We start from the raw sequence: 19,501 nt of genomic DNA on the forward strand, positions 1-19,501 counted from the left end.
TGAATAAACATTGTCTTTTCTCTTGAAATTCTGGCTTTTGTCCATTTAATTCACAGGCCCTCAAGAACTTAACTTACCTCCCTGACACCTGTTAATAGTACCTCATATTTGGTAGAAAACTCTTGATGGAGAGCAAGTATTACTTCTTTTCCATTTGAAAAAAAATTTTTTAATTGTGCAATACTCATAACATAAAAATTACCACTGTAACCATTTTTTGAGCACAGTTCAGTATTACTAAGTGTAAAGTAAGTCCCTGATATACGAACGAGTTCTGTTCTGAGAGTGCGTTCATAGGTCCAACAAAGTTAGCCTAGGTACCCAATTAACACAGTTGGCTGTATAGTACTGTCCTGTAATAGGTTTATAATACTTCCCACACAAATAATACATAAAAAACACAAACACAGGGGCTTCCCTAGTGGTGCAGTGGTTGAGGGTCCGCCTGCCGATGCAGGGGACACGGGTTCGTGCCCCGGGTCGGGAGGATCCCACGTGCCGCGGAGTGGCTGGTCCCGTGGGCCATGGTCGCTGGGCCTGCGCGTCCAGAGCCTGTGCTCCGCAACGGGAGAGGCCGCAGCGGTGAGAGGCCCACGTACCACACACACAAAAACAAACACAAAAAATAAAGAAAACATTTTTAATCTTACAGTACAGGACCTTGAAAAGTACAGTAGTACCAGTTACACCACAGCTGCTTTTACGCTTGCTTCTGGACATCCTGGGCTTGAAATAAAGTTATTATACTACTGTACTCTATACAGTCCTGTACAGTAAAGTACACAAAAGCACAACCACTTGTAGAGGATGCACGCACGTGTCAAGGTACACCAGACACGTGAACTAACTTATGTTATTGGACATACCAGTGCACATTTGCATCTTTGCAAGTTTGCAACTTGAAGGTCTTCATGTAGGGGACTTACTGTATTCACACTGTTGTATGACTCACCCCCAGGACTTTTTCACCTTGCAAAACTGATACTCTATACCTATTAAAAAAAACAGTTCCGGGCTTCCCTGGTGGCGCAGTGGTTGAGAGTCCGCCTGCCGATGCAGGGGACACGGGGTCGTGCCCCGGTCCGGGAAGATCCCACATGCCGCGGAGCGGCTGGGCCCGTGAGCCATGGCCGCTGAGCCTGCGCATCCGGAGCCTGTGCTCCGCAACGGGAGAGGCCACAGCAGTGAGAGGCCCGCGTACCGCAAAAACAAGAAAAACAAAAAAAACAGTTCCCCCGCGCGCTTAGAGCCCGTGCTCTGCAACGCAATGAGAAGCCAGTGCACCACAATGAAGAGTAGCCCCCGCTCGCCGCAACTAGAGAAAGCTCGCGTGCGGCAACGAAGACGCAACGCAGCCAAAATAATTTTAAAAACCCAAAAAACAAACAGCTCCGCATTTCCCTGTCCCCCCAGCCCCTGGCAACCACCATTCTACTTTCTGTCTCTGTGAATTTGAATAATCTAGTTGCTTCATATACATGAATCATACAGTAGTTGTCTTTTTGTAACTGGCTTATTTCTCTCAGTATAATGTCCTTAAGGTTTATTCCTTTATTTGAAATGTTTTTAACAAAATGAATACTCATTCATAGAGGTATTCCAGAGTCAATGTCCCATGAAGTTTCCTCTTGTCAGATTTTATTTTTGTAAGGATGAGTTTTAGCTGAGCATGTGTGCGTCTGTGTGCATGTGTGCCTATGTGCGTGTACGTGTGAGTATGCATGCGCTCACATGCATGCCTTGTGCCTGTCTGTATGATTTGTTTTACTTTTCTTGTCAAGGCTGGTACTTCACCATCTGTAAGGCTCTAAGTGATTCATGTCATCTTACCTCACACTATTCCGGTTAAGTCATGAAGCTAAAATAAATAGACATTTCAGAAACAAGTGAGTCGTTGGTTGAAAGTCAGATTGCAGGGCTGTTCTGTTTGTGACTGAATTATCTCCAGCGCTGTTCTAGGGGAGACAGCGTCTTGGTTGTAATCCCTGAGTAGGTCAGCTTAGTGTGTGTTCCGTGGGCAACATAGCCACTTCTAGCCCTGCCCCCATCTTGATTCACAAAGGGCGTGCGTGACCATGGGAGGGCTCTCTCTAAAATCACCCAAGGCCTGTGTCCTATGGCCTCTGGGACACGGCATTATCACCACAAACAAGGACACATTCATGTCCCTGGCTTCCTCCCAAATGTCCTTCGATTCCTGCCAGAAGGGACTGAGAAAAATGAGCTCCATCTTCCTGGAAATTGTCTTATTTTGATCACTCTGAATGCTGATCCTCTGAGGAGGCCAGGCCAGAGGGCCCCCACAAGGGGACTGTGATGGAGGCGGGAGGAGGACAGAACCTGAACTCTAGCCTTGGCACTGCCATTCACATGCCCCTGATGGAACCCACCGGTTGCTGCGCCCCAGAGCTTGGGCCATGCTGGACACATGGTAGGCACCTAGTAACTATTTACTAAAAAAAAGAAGTGAGTTTTCCCACATAACCTTGGACAAACCAGCTAACCTCCTTCATCTTCAACTACCTTCTCTGTAAAATGAAATAATGGGCTAGCATGAGCTCTGTTTTTCCTCTCAACTTGAGTATTCTTTGATTTGAGAAAGAGCTATCTAAATTTAACTGTTATCACTTCTATGTCAGCATGTTCTGGGTAGGGATACATTTCAAGAGAACAGTTTTTTAAAATTTATCTTCCCAGAGAAATAAAATGGCTTTTCTCCTTAGGGTAACACTTCAGAGTTGGAGGCTGGGTGGAGAAAAGAAGCAGGATTTTGGAGATTAGTCATCAGCCTAGAATAAGAGTCTATAGATGATTGCCTGTCACTGCCTCGGGTCATTTTTGGGATAACAGGAATGTCCTGGTAAGGAAAACACAAAGATGTTCTATTAAAAAAAATAAATCTCTTTAAGAAAGTGAGGAATCAATAGTCAAACAATCCAAATTATCCAGCAAGGATACTATGTGCTTGTATGCATTTGAAAGCCCATCATGCCCTTTACAGTTTACTGTATATATTTGTTATACAGGATTTGATTAGTCTGTGCTTAAAGCAATTTGCTTTTAGAACAAAAAACAAAAGAAAGGAAAGGAAATCTGTAATAGGCAAAGTTTTTTGTTTGTTTGTTTTCTCTTGATACGTCGATTGTTCTGTGAAATGCTGGATAACTTACCATGACTGCTGCCTTATAGCAGGACCATGAGACAGCCTGTTGTGGTCCTATTTTATAGCTGGGACATTTCTGGTGTAGGCAGGTTCGGTATAAAATGAAAGTATAATCGTAGTGCTGCTCAAAATGATGTTATTTTCACTCCTGGAGAAGGATGTGTACTTGTCATTACCAAACCTTGAGAAAGATACAATGGAGCTAGAAGTAAAGATGCTTGGGCGCTCTGATTTGAGCGTTATTTTTTCCTGTATAATTATCAAGCGCTTGCATTACTTAAAGGGGATAGAAGGAGGCACAGAAATCTGTCGGACAGACACTCAAGAGACATGGCACAGAGCGTGCATCTGAGGAAGGGGGTCGGTGACTTGGAGACTGAAGTAGGGGTTGAGTGAGAGATATTCAGTTTTCATAAGGTATGTTTTGTATTTGAATTTTTCGAAACCATATGCATGGAGTATATTTTCAGTTTTTACAAAAAACCATAAATCACTACTCAAACTGCCAGGATAAAGTTTGGTGTAAAACATGGACCAAACTGTCAACAGGCTATTATGTAATAAAGCATAATCAAACTGTAGAATCAAAGTTGAAAAAGACACCATAGCATGTTGAAAACAATGTTGGCATAGTTGTCAAGAGGGACTTACGGCTGTCTGGTTTGGTTATTTCTCTTTTTTCGTTCTCAGTTGCCCCAGGGAATAAGAGGGGGTTGATCTGGGTCAGTGGTTCTCAATCCCGGCTGTGGATTTTTCTACCTCATTAGAAAAATAGTTTAGGAGGGAGGGATAAATTAGGAGTTTGGAATTAACATATACACACTACTATATATAGAACAGATAGCCAACAAGGTTCTACTGGATGGCACAGGGAACTACATTCAATATTTTGTAATAACCTATAAGGGAAAAAATCTGGAAAAGAATAGATATGTATATGTATAACTGAATCAATTTGCTGTATACCTGAAACTAACACAACATTGTAAATCAACTATACTTCAATAAATAAATTCATTCATTCATTCATTAAAATTTTTTAAATAGTTTAAAAAATAGTGTTGGGGATTCCCTGGCGGTCCAGTGGTTAGTACTCGGCACTTTCACTGCCGGAGGCCCAGGTTCAATCCCTGGTTGGGGAAGTAAGATCCCACAAGCCACGCAGCGTGGCCAAAAGAAAAAAAAAAAATAGTGTTGCTTGGATCCCGTGCCTAGATTCTGATTTACTTGATCTGAAAACACTGGTCTGTCAGCGTCTCTCAATGTTTCTTTCACTATCTCACCCCTAAGGAACCCTTTTAAAGATATATTTTTGCTAACTGCCGTTTCCCATAAACTTTTCATACCACCAGATATACTGTATATCTGTTTATGAACTGTATGTACATTTGTGCTTTACATATAAAATGAGTAAGATTTTTTGGCCCGTGTTGAGAATTCATGATGTAGATGGAAGTCCCTTGTAAGTTTACCAATTGTATAACTCTGTAAGTTTAACTTATCTGAAATAATGGAAGAAGGAAATAAAAAGAGGATACGCTACAGCATAAATTCCAACACTGTCTCCGCTGGGTTTTGTTACCCAGTCATATAACACACACATGGGTCCTGTGCCTTGTAGAGCTGGACCTGCCTTGGCAGTTCAAGACATTACACTCAATGAAGAAAGCTGACTGGTGTGGGGGACAGAAATATCAGACAAATATTGGGAAGATCCATCTCGCCCTTGGGATGTTTCCTGACCACCCTTGCTGTGCATTACTGGACAGAACAGCCTCACTCGGTAGTCATCTGCCAACACTGGGAGTGGTCAGACAGAGGCCAGATGTAAACGAGAATCCCAGAATTCATTGGGAGTTTGAGCCCAATAATCTTTTTTATCTATTTATTTAATTTGTTTATTTTTGGCTGCGTTGGGTCTTCATTGCTGCGCACGGGCTTTCTCTAGTTGCGGCGAGCAGGGGCTACTCTTCCTTGCGGTGCGCGGGCTTCTCTTGTTGCGGGGCACGGCCTCTAGGCTCATGTGGGCTCAGTAGTTGTGGCGCACGGGCTTAGTTGCTCCACAGCACGTGGGATCTTCCCGGACCAGGGCTCGAACCCGTGTCCCCTGCATTGGCAGGCGGATTGTTAACCACTGCGCCACCAGGGAAGCCCAAGCTCAATAAGCTTTTTTTTTTTTTTTTACTTTTATTTGCATTTATTTTTTGCAGCATTTATTCCCGGGCCATAAGTTTTTGTTTCTTCAATTTCTTCTGGGATATCTTTTTCTTCTGGGCAACCTCCTCTTCTGGTTTAGGAACAATCTGTTCTTTTTCAGTAAGGATCATCTCAATGTGGCACGGAGAGCTCATGTATGGGTTGATCCGACCATGAGCTCTATAAGTCCTGTGCCACATCTTGGGGGCTTTGTTCACCTGGATGTGCTCAATGACCAGAGAATCTACATCTAAGCCCTTAAGTTCAGCATTACTCTCTGCATTTTTGAGCATGTGCAGTAAAAATTCAGCACTCTTTTTGGGCCACCGACCCTGCGTCCAGCCCCACTGTTTGGCCTGGGCACACCTACCAACTCCACCATCGTAGCGACGGAATGGCACACACTGCTTCTTTAAAGTGACATCCTTCAGATACTTCGTGGCTTTTCGGATATGCATACCCTTAATGGCCTGGGCTGTTTCACGACTGTTCTTAAAGTGAACACGAAGATTTGAACCTCTCGACTTGCTTGATTTTGTGGGATTTTCTGGGTCAAGTGAATAGCGAACCATTTTTAGAGGTCACCTCAGGCCGCTAACCAGAAAAAGCCCAAAGCTTTTAAACACAATTCTATGCCCAAAGCAAGAGCAAATAACTGGAATAAAAGATAAAGCAATCTCCTCTCTAGGACTTCATGGCAGGCGGTGTGTGTTAGGTGGTCCTAGTCACCTCCACTTGTACTGGGGCTGTTTCTAAACATGTCTGTGGTCCTCCTATTAATAAAAGGGGCAGGAGAAAAGTTTGGCTGCTGCCCATTTAATGTGTAAGACCAATAACAGCTATACTACTCAGAGTGTGGAATTACTTCCAGTAAAATGTTTTCAATTAAGTCTTTTTATTCTGAAGGAACCTTTTACACGTAGGCTGGACACCTCATCATAGCATTTCTTTGCTTTAACAACAAAAAGCTCAGAAAAGTCTAGAAGTTCTAAATATGCCTTTGTAAATAGAGTCCTAGTTTTAGAACTCAGATTTGATCTGAGATACTTGTGATGCCATACTTGTGGACACAGATCCCGAGTTCTGGGGCTTCCTTCCTTCTGGTAAAACAGTAGCTCTCTGGGCTTCTCTGGTGGCGCAGTGGTTGGGGGTCCGCCTGCCGATGCAGGGGACGCGGGTTCGTGCCCCGGTCCGGGAAGATCCCACATGCCGCGGGCGGAGCGACTGGGCCCATGGCCGCTGAGCCTGCGCGTCTGGAGCCTGTGCTCCGCAACGGGAGAGGCCACAACAGTGAGAGGCCCGCGTACCGCAGAAGAAAAAAAAAAAACAGTAGCTCTCTGTTCCTCACCTCATTTTCATCTGAGTGCACCTGTGAAAACTTTTGGTCTAAAGTTGAAGATTCAGGGTCAAAGGAGAGAGTGAGGGGTGGAAGGGAGATGTCAGCCTATAAAATGAAAAATATAACAAATAAACAACAATAATAATAAATCTGGACACTCAGGTTGGCTTGTGTTCCCTCAAGGGTCTGACAATACAGTTGGTAAATCAGACCATTTTTATGAAAAGTTGAGTAATAATATAAGGTATCATTAAATAGGAGGTACAGATAATAAGGAATTTAGAGGAGGGAGTGCTCGCTGAGATCTGGTGTCAGAGACATTCAGGAACGCTGGGGGTGGAAATACCTGCATATGTATAAGGCAGGAACAAAAGCCAGCTGAAGTCTAAAACGGAACAAAGTTCACCGGGTTAAACTGTTCAAGACAAGTTTGGAATGAAGTTTCTCCTCTTAATTCTCATTCTTCAAGCTGCTGCTTCTGGAGTTGTTCCTCTGTCTAATAGTACAAGTCTAGAAGAAAATGATGTGCTGTTTGCACAAAGGTACCCGGGCACCTTTTATGGCCTCCTGGTGGAAAGAACTCCCATGCTCAAATGAGAATCATTAGCAACTTTGTGGTGGGCAAAATCCAGGAAATGTGGCATTTGTTCTTGGGGCCTAATGTGACCCGGCAGTTGGATGCCTCTCCTCTGACAATGAGGTCCACACCAAGGTGTGGGAGGCCCAGTGTTCACCAGTTTGGCACAATGATGGGGAAACCAGTATGGACAAAACATCATGCCACCTACGGAATCAAGAATTACCCTCCATGGTGTGGAAGGACGTTGACTATGCCATCCCCAGGCTTCTCAAGCACGGAGTGATGTGACCCCCTGCAATTCAAACAGAAGAACTCTGAAGAGGCTGATATCATATATTTCCCACAAGGAGCTCACAGAGACTCTAATTCTGATGGCAGAGATGGAAACATCACCTGTGCTCATGGGCCTGGAGCTGGTATTGGGGGAGGCTTGCATTTTGATAGGGCATAAATGTGTTTCTTGTTGCTGGTCATGAGTTTGGCCATTCCAAACATCCAAAGGCTACTATGTTCCTCCTCTACATTATGTTGACCTCAACAGACTTTGCCTCTCTGCTGAGGTCATTTGTGACATTTGGTCTCTCAATGAAGACTCATAAAGGCAGTGTCACAGCCTTAGACCATGGAACCAGCCACCTGTGGCTCCAATTTGACTGTTGATACTATCATTACAATTGGAAGAAAAAGTTTTTTCTTTAAAGATGAGTTCTTTTGGTGGAAGCTTCCTGAGCTATTAAGCCATATATGAAATTGGAACCAGGAGTCAAGTTTTTCTTTTTAAAGATTGCAAGTACTGGTTAAGCAGTGATTTAAAAACCACAACCCAGCTATACCAAGAGTACACATTATCTGGGTTTCCCTGACTCTGTGACAAGATTGAAGTTGCTGGTTTTAATCCACTCATCTACAAGACCAGCCTCTTTGTGGATAAACGATGTTGGAGGAGAAATGAGAGAAGGTAATTATGGATCTTGTTTATCCCATATTGATTACTGAGAAATTTCCAGGAATTGAACCTAAAATTGATGCAGTCTTCTACTCCAAAAGACACATTTATTTCTTCGAGGGATGTAATGAACTTGAATCTGACAAGCTATACAACTGTGTCACCAAAGGCTGTGAAGCAATGGTGGTTTTGGTAGGAATGGTGTAACTAATGGCATTTATCAATTTACTTCGCTTATTATATATTTACTGCATGTGGGTTTTGTGCCTGGTATGCCTTTATTTAGTGGTATCTTAAGATAAGAAGATAAAACTTTTATATAGACCATAGATTAATGATTATGAAAAATATAAACTGAATTTTTATAATATTTTCTAATTTTGAAAACCTCCAGCAAATAGGTTCCTCATTTTCAATTTTTCTTGTTAAGTTTGAACATAGAAACCCTCGAAGGCCAAGAGGATACATTTTGGAGAATGCTCAGTAAGTCAGTTTCTAAAATCCTTGGACTGAGATACCCCTCTCTGGTTTGCCTAAAATCACGAAATGACATTTCAGTGACCGTTACATTTTCAACAAGGGCATCATTTTATTTTATTAATTAGTTAATTTTGTTGTTTTTTTTTTTTAGCCGTGCCACCACACGGTATGTGGGATCTTAGTTCCCCGACCAAGGATTGAACCTGTGCCCCTGCAGAGGAAGCATGCAGTCTTAACTACTGGACCACCAGGGAAGTCCCAAGGGCATCATTTTCATTAAGAGTGAAAGCAGAATTCCCCTTAGAACTTAAATAAAAATGACAATTATGTAAGTAAACTATTTAAATGGTGATAATATAATTTATTCTCTTTCAAGATTGACTTCTTAATATTACATATAAAGTATATATAAATTAAAACTTTGAAAGGAAATAAAAAAACGGAATCAGTGTTCTGTTTGGATCCCCTAATCCTGTGCCAAAGACATCATCCCCTTGGCTTTGACCTATTTTGGATTTCTGGTCTCTACTTCCGAGTTCATCCCAGGCCTCTTGTAGCCTCAGCCTCCCATAACCAGCTTCGGCCTTTGCTGGTGGACGGCTGGCAGTGAGGCCCTCCCAGGACATACCTCCAAGACCATCTCACCTGTGGGGCAGGGGCAGGAAGCAACCGGACCCAGGCCTTGTGGGCAGCTTAGGACTTAGGCAAGTGTGGGGATCAGAGGAGGGCTTGTATGCAGGGCGGATGATCTGAAGAAAGATGCAGAATGGAACATGTGAAAGGTGTTTGGGAGGCTGTGTGTTGGTGGGTTTGCCTGGAACAGGTGGTTTGCTGTGGGGAACATTGAAGCTTCTGGGTTTAAGACCCAAAGATACAACAGAACTGACCCTCAATCTCTAGGTACTGTAAAGAAATAAAAAACTGCGGGAGAGGAAGGTAATATTAGCTGCCGATGTCTAGATCCCCAGTTTAGTCACTGGATCTTTTTGCACAATTTTGTAGTCAGGCTCTTTGGGAAGGGAAGGAGCAAAAGCCTGGTATGTTCATTCTGTTCTCCTAATGAATGGGGAAAACCCACATTTCATCCAGTTTATAGAATCAGACTCTGAGAGTGAGAAAGGGCCTTAAAGCCCTGATACTCCATGACCTCATCCGTTGTTTAAAAACCTGCAACATCCAACAACGGGGCATTCGGCCTAGGCTTGAATCCTTCCAGTGTTGGGTGGCTCCCTACTTCTCAGAGCAAGCTGCAACCTTCATCCGTTTTAGCTGGTTCAGTCTCCTTGGGATTCCAGGAAGCACCTCTCATTCTCTCTCATGTACCACCAGGTGCCCCTAGATTTTCTCTTTTCCCCTCACCTTCCCAGGCTGAACATCCCAGGTCCTTGAAATGTTTTTCTTGTGACACAATTTTAAGTTTCCTCCTATTCTCATGTCTGTCCTTGCCATATCTTCCTTTATAAAGAATAATATTTTATGGGAATGGACTGGAGGAAGCATTTATATAGGTTTTAAAAAAAATTTTATGAGACATAATATATATATATATCATGAAATCCACAAATTGTAATGTAAATTTCAAGCACTTCCATCCTCCAAAAGGTCGCCTTGTGCCAATTTGCAGACACTCCCCATTCCCACCTACAGCTCTAGGCAACCACTTATCTGCTTTCTGTCTCTAAAGTTTTGGGGATTTTTTTTTTAGGGTTGCATCTTATATAAAAAAAAAATTTTTTTTTTTTTCTATCAGCCATCTGAGAGCCTGTGGAAACAGCTTTATATTATAGAACATTCCTTTGAGATGGTCTTTCTGGGGGGATTTTTGCCTATAGATGCAGACAGGGTGAATAGAAATTCATGAATGATTATTCCATAATGGGTTATAATTTATCTTCCTAATCGCTAAAGATTAGTGATTACCCAAATAGGACAACCAGAGGCTCTCCCAAAATATCCCCCCGAGCTACAGTCCAAATATAGAGTGCTGAATGGACTATTGATCTAACCCAGTGTGGCACTTCAGACGACTTTGATGCTGTGCCCGGGGTCAGGGAATGAGGACGCGATGGAGCACAGAGGTCTCTCCTCTGCTCTTCTAAACCCTCCAAGCTCAGTCCTGCTTTGTTTCCAACCTCCTCCCTGTACGGAACTCATTACCCATCTCTAGTCTAACTTGAATCCCACCCGCTCTGCAAGATCCAGGTCTCTGATGTCCTCCACTGACCACACACTGGAAAAGCTGTCTGTGTTCATACACCACGCATTTCAGTCCCACCAGACAATGCGTATGACCATAAATGGCTTGAGAGTGGGGACCTTGTCATTAAGCATCCCTTAGATCCCACAGCCTTAGATGATGGCCCATCTGAACCCCTGACCCCTGACCCCTGATTTCTCCCTCCTTTAAGCCCCTCGAAGTCTTTGAACTTCTTTCATTATTTTCTGCCTAGTTTCACAGTCCCTTGAGTGCTTCATTATGTGTGGGTGTCCTGTGGGCAGTAGTTTCCTCTTCTGTAAGTCCTCCTTCAGGATCTGACACAGTGCTTTGTACATAATAATAACAATTAAATGACGACCACCCACATTTGCATATCACGCCTCAGTTTCCAAAGTGCTTTTGTATCCATTCTGCGATTTGGCCCCATGGCAATCTGGTGATAAAAGTATGATTATTATACTTCTTTTACAGACAAGAAATCTGTGCCCAGCGTCCTCGCTTCTAAGATATTCTGATGCAGAGTGCCAGCATTCAGCTACACTGCCCTACGGCTCAATAAATCTCTGTTGATTTCATGCTACTTGGTTGGTCGCATCGATATGGATGAGGGTACAAGAAGTAAGGAGCAGCTTTGGCTTGTTCTTTGTTGTAGCTTTTGTTGCTGTTCATGTATTCATTATATATTAATCCATTTATTCATTCAACAGACAAGTACAGAGGACCAACTAAATTCCAGTGCCAGGCTCTGGTTAAGCACTGGTTAGGCACAAAAAGTTTCAGACACTGCCCTTTGGTTGCTGGTCAAGTTGTGAGGACGAAGCACAAATAAACCCACAATTGAAATATAAAAATTCATTGGGGACTTCCCTGGCGGTCCAGAGGTTAGGACTCCACACTTCCACCGCAGGGAGCATGGGTTCTATCCCTGGTCGGAGAACTAAGATCCTACGTGCCCTGCAGTGGGACCAGAAAGAAAGAAAGAAAGAAAGAAAAAAATTCATAGTGTTAGGGCTATGGGAACCTAGAGGGGGGTCTCGAAATCATCCTGGGGATGGATGCTGGCGAGGTTGTCTCAGCACAGGCATCTCCTGTAAGTCTTGAAGGGCAGCCAAGAGTCAGCCAGGGTTTTCAAGAGAGAGACGTGGATGTCCCAGGCTTGATGGACGCCAGCCCTGCTGACTGTGGGAGGTAGGATGGGCAGTGGTGGGGTCGGATTTGCTCCAGGTCATACAAAAGTTTTAGCAGGCTAGGAGGCGGTGTGGTCCAGTGGCGAAAGGCTTTGATGTCAGATGTAGCTGAAGTTGAATCCCACCTCTGTCATTCATCAGCTGTGTGACTTTGAACAAGTCACGTGATTTCTTACTTAGACCCTTACTTTCCTTATCTGTGAAATAAGTAAAGTCTTCTCTAGTGGACTGTTGTGAGGATTGTAAGGGAGACAGGTGGGGTTAAAGCACTGGGCACAACGTCTGGAACACGGAAGCACTCAATAAAGAAGAGAAGACAAGGCGCTTCCCTGGTGCCACAGTGGATAAGACTCCGCGCTCCCAATGCAGGCAGCCCGGGTTCAATCCCTGGTCAGGGAACTAGATCCCACAGGCATGCCTCAACTAAGGAGCCCGCTCACCGCAACCAAGACCCGGCGTGAACAAATAAGTAAGTAAGTAAATAAATATTAAAAAAAAAAAAGAAGCAGAGAAGACAAGAGTTCTTAGGAAATTGTTGTTGTCCTTTGTGGCATCATTAAGAGATGCAATTAACAAGAGAGCTGGATGGACCAACCACTGCTTTCTCTGAGAAATTCAGCTCTCCCACCTCATGTGCTGCCTGGAAATGCCCATGGTAGCAAAGAGAAGAAGAGGAAGGTGGGAGAGATGATTAAAACACAGGCAGAAGCACTGAACCAAAACTGAAAGCCAAAAATTGAGATTAAGGACGAAAGGAGTGGGAGATTTGGGGCAAAACAAATTCATAAAGTTCAAAAGCAAAAATACTTCTTTTCCTTGGAGTTTTAGGAAAGTTTTCATTAAGTCTCTCCTTCGACCAGAAAATCGATCCCGCGCTTGTAGTGTTTGGGACCTCAGCTTGTCTCATGTGTTTTCTTCTGAATGGTTTACTGTTTCCAGTTTGCAAAGCACTGTCATGTAGAGTGTCTCATTGACCTCTCACAACAAGCCACGATTTTATGCCATTGTGACAAGGAGGCTGCTTCATTTCACAGGCGAAGAAACAGAAAGCCAACTGCTTTGATTCGAAGGGAACAAAAAATCATCCCGATTTTGAGTCTCCTCTAGAAACAGCCCTCAGATACACAGAACAGAGCACGAAGGTCAGATTCCTACCCAGGAAAAATTATTTGACTCCGAGCCAGAAGCCCGGAGGAAAGCAAGTATGTTTCTGTCTATCGTTGCTGAGTTTATGGCTCTTTAAACACATCTGCTACCAAAGGCTGCAGGAGTTTAAACACAGTATGTCCAGGAAGCACCAGGGGATCCCCGAGGTCAGCATTTGACCGCCAAGTATGTGGTCTTGAAAAGTCCATCTATATCAGAAAGATGGAAACCACTTTGGCTGGTTTTCAAGGTGCTTTCTTGGCTTTAATTCAGTTCTGTTAAAACTTTTTTCCCCAGCTTTATTGAGATATAATTGACACATACTATTGCGTAAGTTTAAGGTGCATAATACACACATATATTGATACATATGCATATTGCGAAATGGTTACCGCAGTCAGGCTAGTTCACACATCCTTTACCTCACACGATTGCCATTCTGTTGCTGTTATGATGGGAACATTCAATCTTTACCCTTATAGCAACTTTTAAGGATACAGCACAAAATATTTTTAAAAGGATAATTTGCGGCTTAAACAGTTTAGACGTTCCCTCATGATACGGTCCTATAATAACCCACAGGAACACTCCACCTGTCGGAAGCAGGTAAAACAGGAGGTTTGTGGGTGTGTACGGTGTTTTCATTTCTGTGGCCCACACTACATGTAACTTTCAGTGCCTTCTAAAGCACCTCACGTATTTGTCTCATGTAATCCTCACCGTAAATCTATGAGCTGAGAATTTTTACTTCCATTTACAGATAAGAAAACTGAGGCCCAGAGAGGCTGGGACTTCTCCCACAGCTCAGAATGCGTGTGTGGCCGTGACTGGATTCAAAACCAGGTCTCTTTTTCAAAGCCAGGGCCTGTGCTCTTTCTTCTCCATTCATTGTCTCCCAAGGAATTTAGTTCTTATTAGAAACTTTGTGTTATTCTCTTCTTGTTCCTTGATTCCGCCTCCTTTTTGCCACATGACATAATGATTAATTTTTAAATGTAAAACTAACTTTTGTCGAGAGGGAGGTCTTTGGCAATCACTGTGCTAGGTACTTTTTAAACAGTAATTTATAAGGTTGCTGTTATTTTTATCCTTTATTTGTTTGCCTGGGTCATTTCAAGCAATTCCAAGTGAAATAGAAGTACATTGGCTACAAATAGAAGCTGATCAGTTCCATTCTCCTCCCTGCAAAGTAACCATTTTTAATGGATTTGTGGGTTTTCTCTCAGCTGTTTTTCTTAGCATTTAAAAATACATGTGGAGGCATTAGAATGCAAGCCCCATCAGATGAAAGAAAAAAATACATGCTGAGAACAGATACAAAGATATATATATATTATTATTTTTTAAAATAAATTTATTTATTTATTTTTGACTGCATTGGGTCTTCGTTGCTGCACACAGGCTTTCTCTAGTTGTGGTGAATGGGGGCTACTCTTCGTTGCGGTGCGCGGGCTTCTCATTGCGGTGGCTTCTCTTGTTGCCAAGCACGGGCTCTAGGGGCACGGGCTTCAGTAGTTGTGGCATGTGGGCTCAGTAGTTGTGGCGCACGGGCTTAATTGCTCCACGGCATGTGGGATCCTCCCGTACCAGGGCTCGAACCCGTGTCCCCTGCATTGGTAGGCGGATTTTTTTTTTTTTTTGGACCGCCAGGGAAGCCCTTGCAAAGATATGTTGTTTCCATTTTATGGATGAGGAAACTGAGGTTCAGTGGGGTTGAGTGATTGCCCAGAATCAAACAGCAGGTGAGGCACAGAGCTGGGATCAGAACTCAGGTCTTAAAATGCCACATTTCAACCTTCAAACCACCACCTCTCTAGCTGGCCTTTGGTCCCAAGACAAGAGTCAAAAAGCACACTGCTCTTGAGTCAATCATCAATGTGACTTTGACATATTACTTGCTTGCAGATGAACTGCTTAGGATACCCTGGGGACTTTTAGTTTGTCTCCTTGAGAAAAGAACGTAAAGATGCCTTCACCCAACTTCAGTGGGTGCTGAGAGAACGAAATCATGTCTGCTGTGTGTGCTGAACTCCTAGGAAAAGGCACTGAAGATGCCGGGGGTTCTGGGTGGGAACACGTTGTCCCCGGCACAGACGTGCCTCTGCGGGCTCCTTTGGAGGGGGGCAGCCCTTGTTCTAGGGTTTCTTTCCAGCTGACTCATCCTGTGACCTTGAGAAAGTTCCCAGTCTCTCTGCACCTTTGTTTCACACTGGCTCTAAAACAGGGCTAATAATACCTTCTACCTTGTTCGTAAAAGAGAGGACATTCACAAACCAGCCCTCACAGTACATTTCTACAGAACTGGGGCCCGAGTTCTAGCACCTGCCCAAGTCAGATGAGATTTTTGGCTAAAGCACCCTCCAGCTCCCTTTAGGCAAAGAGACTGGAAAAAGTGACTGTGGGAACAAAAAGGAACATGTTTTAGCCAAAATGTGTTTCTCTAAGGAAACTGAGTGTTTCTTAGATCCTCACCTTTGTGAAAATTTTCACCTCGTGCCTTTTTAAAAGTGTTTTGCTTCTCCTGAAATGTCCTCCCCCATCTCTTCTTGTGAAATTGTTCCTGTCACTCAAGGCCCTGCCAAAATGCCACATTTCTGTGAAGCTTGCCTTTACTCTTTCAGCTAAATACCTTTTCTCTCTCCTCTGGACTCTCTGAACACTGTCTATCCTCCCTTCATCTCATATTCTGCCAAGAATTATAGTGATTTTTAAAATGCAAATCTCATTCTCTTAGTAGATGATAAGTATATTGAAGGTAAGACTAATACCTTATTGTTATAATTCTGTAAGCTAGTGACACAGTTTCCTACACAGAGTAGTTGCCTAATAATCAATTGCTGAATGAATAGAATATTTGTAGAGGAAAAATATTAAATAGTAGTGAAGGGCTGGTGAAGACTGATACCACCAAGGGTACCGAAGAATTTTTGCTCATGAATCAGTGTCCGCCTGTTAAATTCCTGCCCATTGATGGATCCACTGATGCATCAATCCCTTGAACAAACGCTATCTGAGCATCTCCTTGTGTAGGATGCTGTGCAAGGTCCTTCAGGGAAGAACACTGAAGATCTTGAGTAAGTGAAGAGAGCCCGTGCTGCTCTTATCCTGGTCATCCTGGCTCAGGATTTTGTGCAGAGTTGAGAATTTGTGTTTGTGCCAAGACACCTGGGTTCTGGTCTTGGTTCTGATCCTTGCTAGCTTGTCACTTTTTTTTTTTTTTGCGGTACGCAGGCCTCTCACTGCTGCGGCCTCTCCCGTTGCGGAGCACAGGCTCCGGACGCGCAGGCTCAGCGGCTATGGCTCACGGGCCCAGCCGCTCGGCGGCATGTGGGATCTTCCCGGACCGGGGCACGTAGCCGTGCCCCCTGCACTGGCAGGCGGACTCTCAACCACTGCGCCACCAGGGAAGCCCTAGCTTGTCACTTTGAGCAAATGGCCTCATAAATCTCAGTTTCATATTGTGTTTAATGTTAACCTGATAAAGAGGAGATAATACCGTAGTGCTTGTTTATCTGACTCCCAGAAGTACGGAGGCGAGGGGCAGTGACAAAGTGAAAACATTTTACCTTCTCTGAGAGCATATGAAAACCACATATAGGTATGTGTATATACACATACATACATATGCACACATATATTTTTTACTTAGGGGATGCAATGCATCATATATCTCCAACAAATTATAAACTGTGCCTTAGGTACCTTAGAGAAGATTAATGGTTTCAATTTATGATACACACTTAGGATACAATACATCACAATTATTTATTCTAGATTTTTGCAGCAAAAGCTAAAAAACATCGAAAAAACAAAATTCTAAGTTTCATTACAAAACACCCACTATTCACTTGGCTCTATGACGTGACATTTCTTGTCATTGCACATACACAGTACTGCATAGTTGTAATCAATGTGTTCATTCTAGTTGGGGTTCTGGTTTTATTTTTAGGATTGTTTCGAACAGACCTTTCCCGATTTACAATTTTAATATCAGTATTATTCATCTAATTATCTATCTATCTATCTAATCTCGGAATTTATTTAACTATTTCCTAATTGTTGGTCATTTGAGTAATTTTCAATTCTTCATTATTACACATGGTCTATTTTTAATCGCATACAGACGCCTACCCGTCACCTAACACATTCTTGGCTTGGCTCCCTCTACTGTCAGTTGATATATACCCAAGAAATGCCAACTCATTTTATTATTAGCCTGAGCAAAACAGAATTAGGAAGGAACTACAAATGTTTTATTTTGAAAATCAGACTGTGCATTTACAAGATGGTTTGCGAATGATTTCCTTTGGGAGAAGGGAGCTCTGGATCCTGGCACCACAGCTTTAATCTCCCAGGGAAGAAGAGTGATGACCAGGGACTTTATACGTTTATCAAACATTTATTGACCTCCAAGACACCAATTCCAGGCTGGGGAAGAAAGGCGTAATCCTTACCCTCAGTGAGCTTACTGGTTAGTAAATGATCTAGACCAGTGGGAATTCCCTGGCGGTCCCATGATTAGGATTCGGTGCTGCCACTGCAGGGGGCACCGGCTCGATCCCTTGTGGGGCAACCAAGATCCCACATACCACGTGGCCAAAAAAACAGAAAACAAAAAAAGAGGATCGAGTGCTCGCTTCAGCAGCACATACACTAAAATTGGAACGATACAGAGAAGATTAGCATGGCCCCTGCACAAAGATGACACGCAAATTCGTGAAGCATTCCATATTTTTAAGATGTGGCACATATATACAATGGAATATTACTCAGCCATAAAAAGAAATGAAATTGAGTTATTTGTAGTGAGGTGGATGGACCTAGAGTCTGTCATACAGAGTGAAGTAAATCAGAAAGAGAAAAACAAATACCGTATGCTAACACATATATACGGAATCTAAAAAAACAAAGGATCGAGACCAGCAGTGGCAATGCTCATGGCAAAGGCAACGATAACGCAGTGTGACAAGTGTTGCCAGAGCAGTCAATTCAAGTCACACACACAAGGAAGCGACAATAGTCTTGTTGGGGGTCCTAGAAGGAAGGGTCACAGAAACTGAGGCCCGAGGACCAGTGGGCATTGGCCTGGAGAGTAGTAGTCCAAGCACGGGAAACAGTGTTTACAGAAGCCCAAAGGAGAGAGAGGATATATATTTTTTAGGGATGGCTAAGTCGAGCATACAGTTTGAACTGTATACAGTACACAGTTTGAGTTGGAGTGTCAATGGAGATGAAGGGGAAAAGGTAGGCTGCAACCAGGTTAGGAAGGGCTTTATAAACCACGTTAAACAACTTGGCTTTACAGTATCTGGGGGTGGTGCAGCTACTTTAGAAAACAGGGAAACGGCTTGGCAGTTTCTTAAGAAGTTAAACATAAACTTACCATATGACCCAGCAATTCCACTCATGTCTAGCCAAGAGAAACAAAAGCATACAGCCATACAAAGACCTCCATGTGAATGTTCATAGCAGCATTATTCATAATAGCCCAAAGTGAAACTACCCAAATGCCTACCAGCTGATGAACAGGTAAACAAAACGTGGTCTATCCATAGGATGGAATATTATTCAGCCGTAAAAGAGGAAAGAAGTTCTGATACCTGCTACAACATGGATGAACCTTGAAAACGTTATGCTAAGTGAAAGAAGGCAGTCATAAAAGACCACATCTTGTATGATTTCATTTATGTAAAATGTCAGAATAACAGACAAATTCAATGAGGCAGAAAGTGGATTATTAATTGCCAGGGGTTGAGGAAAAATGGGAACTGACCGCTAATGGGTATGGAGGTTCTTTTTGCGTGATGAAAATGTTCTAAAGTGAATCCTGGTGGTGGCTGTACGACTCTGCTAGTGTAGTACAACCATGGAACTGTGTGCTTTACATGGGTATGATATGGGAATTATATCTCAATGAAGCTGTTAAAAAATATCTGGGAGAGGGGCAATAGGGAGGTCATTTGGTTTTAAGAAGAAAAATGTCACGACTAGATTTACTTTTTGGGGGGGGGCACACCGTGCAGCTTTGAGGATCTTAGGCCCCTGACCAGGGGCTGAACCCGGGCCCCGGCAGTGAAAGCACCGAGTCCTAACCACTGGACCGCCAGGGAACTCCGTAGATTTACTCTAGAACTTTTGCTCTGAATAGATGCAGTGGGTGGTTAGGACAGGGCAAGGTGAAAAGTGTGAGTCTGGTTAGTGGGCGGTTGCAGTAGTGGGAGAGACATAGGGTAGACAGAATGGAAT

General features: G+C 43.3%; 1 non-coding gene and 1 pseudogene across 1 annotated transcript; one reads left to right on the forward strand and one right to left on the reverse strand.

The window, feature by feature from the left end:
* Positions 1 to 5,330: 5,330 nt before the first annotated feature.
* Positions 5,331 to 5,971, reverse strand: LOC111185306 (large ribosomal subunit protein uL22 pseudogene; annotated as a pseudogene).
* An 11,913-nt stretch (positions 5,972 to 17,884) lies between these two features.
* LOC115803044 (U6 spliceosomal RNA) lies at positions 17,885 to 17,991 on the forward strand. Its single transcript, XR_004023673.1, has one exon. It is a non-coding gene; the product is annotated as a U6 spliceosomal RNA (small nuclear RNA).
* The last annotated feature ends 1,510 nt before the right edge of the window (positions 17,992 to 19,501 follow it).

This window comes from Delphinapterus leucas, chromosome 6 (assembly GCF_059928025.1).
Source record: "Delphinapterus leucas isolate spDelLeu-1000000601 "Yukka" chromosome 6, BTC_Dleu_Yukka2, whole genome shotgun sequence".
Lineage (NCBI taxonomy): Eukaryota > Metazoa > Chordata > Mammalia > Artiodactyla > Monodontidae > Delphinapterus > Delphinapterus leucas.